Here is a 9773-nt window from a genome sequence, read left to right as displayed (position 1 = left end):
GTGCAGTCCTCTGTGCAATTCAATGGGTTGCCCTCTGAAGATCCTCACACCCATTTGTCCAACTTTCTGGAGTTGTGTGGAACCTTCAAATATAATGGGGTGAGTGATGACGCAATCAAGCTTAGGCTCTTCCCATTTTCTCTAAGGGACAGAGCTAAAAGTTGGCTGAATTCTCTGCAGCCAAACTCCACTGTCACTTGGCAAGATCTAGCTCAGAAGTTTTTGTCCAAATTCTTCCCTCCGTCCAAAGCTGCTAAATTAAGGGGAGAGATAAATAACTTTTGCCAGAATGACGGAGAGTCATTATATGAGGCGTGGGAACGGTTTAAGGAACTCCTTAGAAGATGTCCTCATCATGGCATTGAACAGTGGATGCTAGTACAGAACTTCTACAATGGTTTATGTCCGACAACCAGAACCATTATAGATGCTGCAGCGGGTGGCACTTTTATGAGCAAGAGCGCAACTGGCGCTTATGAGCTGCTGGAGGACATGGCTATAAACAACCATCAGTGGTCAGAGGAAAGATCATCAGGAGTCAGAAAGGTAGCTGGGGTGCATGAGCTAGATGCAATCACTGCCTTAACAGCGCAAGTAGCCTCTTTGACCAAGCAGTTGCAACAGAGTAGTGTGTCTGCTAATGCGGTTCAGATGGCAGTGAGATGTGAAATGTGTGGTGGTGCTCATTCTGTCGATCAGTGCCCTATCTGTATGAATAACACCCCCATGGATCATGCTCAAGTTCAGGCGGTGGGAAATTTTCAGAGGCCACTCAATAATCCATTCTCCAACAACTACAATCCTGGGTGGCGAAATCATCCCAATTTTTCGTGGAAGAATAATCAAGGCCAACAACCTCAGTTTCAGGGTCAATTTCAGAATAACATGCCTTAGCCACCTATGAATCAAGCTTCGTCATCAATGCAGCCTAGGCCTCAACAATCAATGCCTCAACCTGAGAGACCTAATGAACTGCAAGCTGCCCTGTTGACTCTTACTAACACTCAGACTCAATTTATGACTGAGACAAGATCCTCCATTCGAAACCTTGAGACACAGGTTGGGCAGTTGGCAAATATGCTCAATAACAGACCCCAGGGAAACTTGCCAAGTAATACTGAAGTCAACCCCAAGGAGCAAGTTCAAGCAATCACTTTGCGGAGTGGGAAGCAAACAGAGCAGCCTAGACCTCCACAGGCAGTGGTTCAGAAAAAAGAGATGGGTGCACAGTCTGACTCAGAAAGGGTTACTGAAGACCATCAGAAGTCAGAACAGAGTCCCCCAGTTGTCATTGAGCAGCCAGTTAGAGTTCCATACCCTCAGAGGCTTAGAAAGACTACCCTTGATAAACAGTTTTCTAAGTTTCTTGAGGTGTTTAAAAAGCTGCACATAAACATTCCTTTTGCGGAGGCCTTGGAGCAGATGCCCAGTTATGTTAAGTTTATGAAGGAGATTCTGTCAAAGAAAAGGAGAATGGAGGACTATGAGACTGTAGCACTCACTGAAGAGTGCAGCGCTATTTTACAAAGGAAGTTACCCCAAAAGCTGAGAGATCCGGGGAGTTTCACCATACCTTGCACCATTGGCAAGTTTGAATGCAAGCACGCCTTATGTGATCTGGGGGCAAGTATCAATTTGATGCCCTTATCTGTGTTTAAAAGACTTGGTTTGGGGGAGGCAAAACCAACAACTGTCACTTTACAGCTCCCAGACCAATCGTTAACACATCCACGAGGTATTATTGAGGATGTTCTTGTGAAAGTGGATAAGTTCATATTTCCCGCTGACTTTATTGTTCTGGACATGGAGGAGGACACAGATGTTCCTATTATTCTTGGTAGACCATTTTTAGCCACAGGCCAAGCTCTTATTGATGTTCAAAAAGGAGAGCTTAAGCTGAGAGTTCAAGGAGATGAGGTGGTCTTTAATGTCTTCAAGTCTATGAAGTATCCGGTGGCTAGTGACAGTTGCTTTAGTGTGGATATGATAGAAAAGGCAGTCTCCAAGAGAAGGATGAGCAGTGATGCCTTAGAGGCAGTATTATTGGGTGATGAGGGCGATGATGATGAGGATGCTGAGATCAGAGAATGTGTAAACTGGATCAACTCTTTCTTACCATATTGGAAAAAGTTCCAAGAATTAGCGGATGCGACTGATAAACCGCTAACCTCCATTCAGCAGCCACCACCGTTGGAATTAAAGGTCCTCCCAGATCACTTGCAATATGCTTATTTGGGAGAGAATGAAACTTTACCGGTCATTGTGTCAGCTGACTTGTCAAAGGTAGAATTGGAGAAACTGTTGAGGGTTCTAAGGGAGCATAAATTGGCCATTGGGTGGACATTGGCAGATATTAGAGGAATAAGCCCAGCGACAATGATGCATAAAATTTTATTGGAGGAGAATAGCAAGCCATCCATAGAGGCCCAGAGAAGACTCAATCCAGCCATGAAGGATGTAGTATTGGATCAGATTCTTAAATGGTTGGATGTTGGGGTGATATACCCAATTTCTGATAGTGCATGGGTGAGCCCTGTGCAAGTGGTACCTAAGAAGGGTGGAATGACTGTGGTGAAAAATGAGAACAATGAACTTATTCCAACAAGGACTGTAACGGGGTGGCGGATTTGTATAGACTACCGCAAGCTCAATAAGGCAACAAGGAAGGATCATTTTCCTTTGCCTTTTCTTGATCAGATGCTTGACAGATTGGCAGGCCACAGCTACTACTGTTTCTTGGATGGGTATTCTGGGTATCATCAGATCGCTATTGCACCAGAGGATCAAGAGAAAACAACCTTCACATGTCCTTATGGCACATTTGCTTTCAGGAGAATGCCATTTGGACTATGCAATGCCCCTGCAACATTTCAACGGTGCATGATGGCCATATTTTCAGACATGGTAGACCGGTGTATTGAGATTTTCATGGATGACTTCTCTGTTTTTGGCTCATCATTCGACCTCTGTTTGGGTAATTTAAAGAATGTGCTGCGTCGTTGTGAGATGGCTAATCTGGTGTTGAATTGGGAGAAATGCCATTTTATGGTGAAAGAGGGGATTGTCGTTGGCCATAAAATTTCAAGAGAGGGAATTGAGGTAGATAGAGCGAAAATTTCTACCATTGAAAGGCTGCCTCCACCAGTTTCAGTAAAAGGAGTTAGAAGTTTTCTTGGTCACGCTGGGTTCTATCGAAGATTCATCAAGGATTTCTCAAAGGTGTCTAAGCCTCTTTCGAATCTGCTTATGAATGGAGTTGTCTTTGATTTTAATGACGAATGTTTGAGGGCGTTCAATTTCTTGAAAGAAAAGCTTATTTCTGCTCCAATTGTGATAGCTCCGAGATGGGAATAGCCTTTTGAGTTGATATGTGATGCCAGTGATTACGCAGTGGGGGCAGTTCTGGGACAGCAGATTGATAAGGTATTCAGGTCTATTTACTATGCTAGTCGGACTCTAAATGATGCTCAGCTTAATTATGCCACTACAGAAAAAGAGTTGCTAGCTATTGTGTTTGCTTGCGATAAATTCAGACCATATCTGATTGGTAACAAGGTGATTGTCTACACTGATCACTCTGCCATTAAATACTTGATGTCAAAGAAAGATGCCAAGCCCCGCTTGATTAGATGGATTCTGTTGCTTCAAGAATTTGACATGGAGATTCGTGACAAGAAGGGCAGCGAGAATGTGGTAGCTGATCATCTCTCTAGACTTGAGGTGGAGGAGACTGAAAATAAGAAAGCAGTGCAAATCAATGATCATTTTCCTGATGAGCAGTTGTTTGGGGTAAGTGAGACTTTAGTTGTCCCTTGGTTTGCAGACATAGTGAACTTTTTGGTTGCAAAAATTGTGCCTTCTGAAATGTCAAAGCAGCAATTAAAGAAATTCTTTTCTGAGGTGAAACACTACTATTGGGAGGAACCTATTCTCTATAGGCACTGTGTTGATCAGATTATCAGAAGGTGCGTTCCTGAAGAAGAGATGCAGTCCATTCTTAATCACTGTCATACTCAACAATGCGGAGGGCATTTTGGAGCATCAAGAACGGCGGCTAAGGTATTACAAAGCGGTTTCTATTGGCCTTCATTATTCAAGGATGCCAATGTTTTTGTCAAGGCCTGTGATAGATGTCAGAGAACTGGCAATATCTCGAGGAGAAACGAAATGCCTCTACAAGGGATTCTTGAGGTGGAAATGTTTGACGTATGGGGCATCGATTTCATGGGGCCTTTTCCACCGTCTTACAACAATGAATATATTCTATTGGCAGTGGATTATGTATCCAAATGGGTGGAGGCTGCAGCAACTAGAGCCAATGATGGTAAAACTGTGCTTAATTTTCTGCATAAACATATTTTTACTAGATTTGGCACTCCCCGAGCTCTGATTAGCGATGAAGGGAAACACTTTGTGAATAAGCAATTGGATGCACTGCTGGCTCGTTATGGAGTTTATCACCGAAAAGCTTTGCCTTATCATCCTCAATCAAATGGGCAAGCTGAAGTTTCGAACAGAGAAATCAAGAGCATCCTGGAGAAGACCGTTGACAGTTCGAGGAAGAATTGGTCGAAAAAGTTAGATGATGCGATTTTGGCGTACAGAACTGCATTCAAAACACCAATAGGCATGTCTCCTTATAGGTTGGTGTTTGGTAAAGCGTGTCATCTACCAGTCGAATTGGAGCATAGGGCATTTTGGGCTATGAAAAAGTTAAATTATGATTGGAGTGCCGCTAGTGAAAGAAGACTGTTGCAACTGAATGAACTTGACGAGTTCAGAAATGAGGCTTATGAGAATGCTAAGATTTATAAAGAAAGAACAAAGGCTTGGCATGACAAGAACTTAATCAGAAGGGAGTTCCAACTAGGGCAGCAGGTACTTCTGTTCAATTCAAGACTTCGACTGTTTCCTGGCAAATTGAAGTCAAGATGGTCCGGACCATTCACTGTAGTTCAAGTTTTTCCTTATGGTTCTGTAGAAGTTCGGGGCAACTCAGGTGATTCATTTAAAGTCAATGGTCAGAGATTGAAACCCTACTTGGGTGGTAGTTTTGATCAAGCGAAGTCTATCCTCCTTCTGAAGCCTCTCTGAAGAGGGTTCCGCGTCCGGCTAAATGACGTTAACGACAGCGCTTGTAGGAGGCACCCTATATTTTACTTGTTATTTTTTTTACTTTTGTATTTGTAAACGATGGATATTTGGTTTATTTTTGGACTTTTAGAATCGTGAAAAACGTGAAAAATGAAAAAAAAATTAAAAAATCAAAAAAATCAAAAAATTAAAAATTCCTTAAGGGCCGCGGCATAGCCCTATGATGCCGCGGCATTGGGGGGTTCCAGAGGCTCACGGATTTGGCATAAATGAGGAGGGCCGCGGCATAGATGAGGAGGGCCGCGGCATTGATCCCAAGTTTTCCCAGAATCACAAGGCGGGTCGCGGCATATGTCTGAGAGGGCCGCGGCATTCCAATGCGGAAATTTGATGCGGGCCGCGGCATAGTCAAGGTAATGCCGCGGCCCTAGTCCGAAAATTGGGATAAAAAGCCCTAAATCAGCCATTATCCCATTCATTCACTCTCACAATCTTACTCACACTCAAAACTTCTTTTCTCTCTAATTTTGTTTGAGACTTCCATCAGTCAAGGAGACCACAAGAAGGATTTTTGTGCCATTCAAGTAAGTGTATCTTCTCTAATCTAATACTTTTGATTAGAGATTAGATTGCATTGTGGTGTTGTGGATTGTTCTTTGTTGTTCTTGTGAGAAGATTAAGGGTTTTGTCAATTTTTTATTGTGGGAATTATTGTTAAAGGCTATTGATTGTGGGCATTATTGTTTGAGGCTATTGATTGTGGGAATTAGTGTTTGGGGTGTTGATTGTGGTAATTAGTAAGTTTGGGGGGGAGTGACACCAAAAAGGAAAGTATACTCAAGTTCTTGAGAGCATATTTGGGGGTTTAGTTGGTTCTTTTTGAAAGATATTATGGGTCCTAAGCGAAATCCCCCTAGAGGTACCTCCTCCAAGAAAGCATCCTCATCACGCACTCAACCACCACCAACAACACCTGCCCCAGCTGAGTATGACACGAATATTTTTGTGAGTAAGGATGCTGCCGAGTTGTTTAAAAAGATTTATAAAAGATCGGTGGTAAGGGAAAGGGGGTTTGACTTTGATGAGGCCCCTGCTGTACAGCACCCTGGTTATGAACTTATAAAAGCTGAAATAGTGCGTCGAAGATGGAATTTGTTTTGTGACTCGAACCATGTGGATTCAGCCAACTGCTCTATTATATATGAATTTTTCGCCAATTTCTCCTATCAAGATGCAGAGCAGAATAATTTTGTCAGAGGAAAATTGGTGCCTACATCAGCCTATGCATTCAACCAATTACTGGGTCTTCCCTCTTTTTCTGCACAAGAGGATGAATACTGGCAGTTAGCCCATTTCGAGGAGCCAGACTATGATGCGGTGGCTGCGGTCTTGAGTATGGAAGGGGCACGTTTCAGTTATCATAATGGGAGGCCCAAAGAGTTGTTCAGGTGGCAGCTAAACCCAGTGGCGAAGGCGTGGTTTTATTTTGTGTGTGCACGTTTACTGCCGACGTCTCACCTGTCTTCTGTTGATCGAGAGCGTTGTTTGTTAGTGTACGCTATCATGACTCAAAAGAAGGTCGATGTGGGCCGCATTATTCGATATAGCTTACGCAACATCAGTCGATTCAACACTACCGCTGGTGTCGCCCATGGTACCTTCCTTTCGACTTTATGTAGCACTTATGAGGTACCAACCTTTTCCAGCGATCTAGTCCGGAGGCCAATGGGGGCCATCAATCAGACCTTGTTTACGGCATTCCCTCCAGCCTGTCTTACGCAGCCTGACTCTACTCAGCCAAATAAGCGCAGCCGGGCTGATGAAACAGGGGGCCCTGATCACGCTGAGGAGGAGGAAGTAGAAGAAGCGGGTCCCAGCAACCCACATGAAAATTTGGCAATTGGAGGACCGATTGACGAGCACACGCAGAGTACGCATGCTCGATTGGATTACATTATTCAACAAAATCAATATTTAATCCAATCGCAGCAGGCGCAAAATCAGCACTATAATGACTTTATGGTGCAACAAAATGAATATGGCCGGGCTCATATTGAGGAGTTGAATACTTTGGTCACGAGGTGGACTATGAGTTCAGCCGATGAGAATTATTTCACTCCACCGCCACAGTACACTCCATATCAGTGGCCACCTCCACCACCTCCACCGCCATACTGATGTGGCGTCAGGTAAGTTCTCTTCCCTTGTTCTTTTTCTTTATCACATTGGGGACAATGTGCGTCTTAAGTTTGGGGGGGGAGCTTATTTTGTTTTGTTTTTGTTTTCTGCGTTGTTTAGTTTAGTTTAGTTTTCTGTAGTGTAAAAGTTAAACCATCATTCTTGTCTGTACTTGCTTTGTCTTTGCTCGTGAAAAGGAAATTGAATTCAACTGTGTGCTTGGTTCAATTGTTTTAGAGTTGAATTTAAAAAGTTCTGTGGGAAATTTTTAATATGTTTTGAAAAGATAACATTTTGGATTGTATTATATGTGTTTGACTAGGGTTGGTGGAATGACAATTTGAATCTAATAGAACTTGCATTATTTGGCTTTTGAGGCGAAATTCTTGATGACATGTGTTTAGAAAAGTGATTTAGGCAATTTTTTTTGGATCGATTGTGCCTTTCAAGCCGACCTTGAGTTAATTATCCTTAGTTACCCTTTTGAGCCTTGAATTTGGTTTTTGTTCTTGATCATACTATTTGAGCCTAAATTTCTTAACTTCTTTATTTTTGTTTTCCTTTCCTTTTGTTATCATAAGCATATAATCTGTGGGAAAGAAGAAGGAAAAATAGTAAGAGGTTGTTATGATTGGAATACAGTATGATTGTACAAAAAGAAGAGAGAGAGAAGTCTTTGAAAAAAAGAAAAAAAAAAGAATAATATCACTTTGTCACACTCCTTGATCATATATATATATAGAAAATAATAAGTTTGGGGGAGTGTGATTTGAAAAAAAAAAAAAAAAGTAATAAGTCTAGAAAAAGAAAAGAAGAAAATAATGAAAAGTGTTGTCATCTCTCTCTCTAATTGTATAAAAGGGTGATTTTGGGTGTGGTAAAGAAAAATTTTGGTTGGTTTTAAGGTTTTATGCTTATGGTAACGATTGAGCTTAAATGAGAATTTCATCTACCCTTACCTAAGCCTAACACTATAACCTGTGAAAGTCCTGTTGATTTCAAAACATGTGTTGTTGACATTAGTGGAGAAGGTCGAGTAATGCAAGCATATTGTAGATTTGGTTTGTGGAATTGTCTGGAATGAGTTGAGCATATATGATAGAATGCAAGTGTTGTAGTCATTTTCATGATATATTATTGATTTCCCTAATTGAACTGTATAAGTTGGACTTTGAGGCAATTGAGCTGAAATTCTGGTTATAAATATTGCAATTGAGATTTCATGAGTGTTGGCAAAGCAGTGTAGATGGTAATGATGGTTTAACTTGTTCGTTTTTGTGTTTGTTTCTTTTTGTTAGTTTAACTTGGTCTTTACTCGAGGGCGAGTAGAGGTTAAGTTTGGGGGAGTTTGATGAGTCTAGTTTTTATGATGTCTTGGTGATGTTTTTAGTAGTCTTTTATTTTGTTTTTCCTTGTTTTAGCGCGGGTTTACGCTTTGTTTGGTTGTTTTTGTGAATATCAGGAAGAATTGAGCATGTGGAAGGAAATGCCAAAGAAAGGGAAGAAATAATCGAGTTTTTCATCATATTTTGATCAAGAATGGTTCTCAACACAATTTGGAAGTGTTGGTGAAATTTTGGGATGAAAACTTGAAGAATTGAAGAATTCCTTAAGAGCCACGGCTTGATCAAAGTAGGGCCGCGGCTAGGGGGAGAAACAGAAGCATGGTTTTTGAGGACATCTTCGGGCCGCGGCATGGCTAGGTAGAGCCGCGGCATGGATGGGCACTCTGCCCAGAAAACAACGATGCGGGCCGCGGCATGGTTTCAGAGAGCCGCGGCATTGAAAGGATAGTATGCCCAGAAATTTTGACACGGGCCGCGGCATAGTGTATGTAGAGCCGCGGCCCGCCTCTCTAAAATCTAAAAAATCCTAGGTTTTAAAGGACGAAAAAGAAGAGAGAAGGACGTACGGACGAAGGGAGGAGTTCTGGTGTTGAAGGCTCAAGCTTAGAGTATTTTTACATGTTTTTCTTCTTGATGTTATCTTTAAATTCTGTTGTGATTAGCACTATGACTATGAACTAATTTTCTGTTTAGGATGTTCAATTGAATCACTTGAATTTCTATTATGACCTAATGCAATTTTAATTCCCTCTTCTTCAATCTTCTTCAATTCCTTATAACCTGTTCTTATAGATTGATTATTGATTGGCCATCTTTAGTCATATATATATATATATGTTTTTAAGTCAAAATCTGAGAAGTGAGATTTAATTATGCTGTGGTTATATTGGACATAATTCTAATTTAGAACGAAAGTATCTGAATTAATTGTGTAACTGTTATTAAGTTGTGGAATTTAATGCTACCTTTGTGGTTCAATTTACCATAGAAATATAGGAAATTGTCACCTAGGTTGAGTTTATAATTCATAGAATGATTATAGGCTGCTGTCTCAACTTGTTAATTGAATTTGGTAAAAATAAGAAGAATTCATACTTTGCATTAGGGAATAATAGGAAGGATAGTTGATGAGATTGAATATCCTAATTGTTTCTC

At 41.3% G+C, this 9773-nt stretch overlaps 1 non-coding gene across 1 annotated transcript; it reads right to left on the bottom strand.

Moving 5' to 3' along the window:
• Positions 1 to 255: 255 nt before the first annotated feature.
• On the bottom strand, positions 256 to 362 carry LOC133813598 (small nucleolar RNA R71). Its single transcript, XR_009884607.1, has one exon. It is a non-coding gene; the product is annotated as a small nucleolar RNA R71 (small nucleolar RNA).
• Between the last annotated feature and the right edge of the window lie 9411 nt (positions 363 to 9773).

The sequence above is a fragment of the Humulus lupulus genome, chromosome 1 (genome assembly GCF_963169125.1).
Source record: "Humulus lupulus chromosome 1, drHumLupu1.1, whole genome shotgun sequence".
NCBI lineage: Eukaryota > Viridiplantae > Streptophyta > Magnoliopsida > Rosales > Cannabaceae > Humulus > Humulus lupulus.
This window is presented reverse-complemented; position numbering and strand designations above follow the sequence as displayed.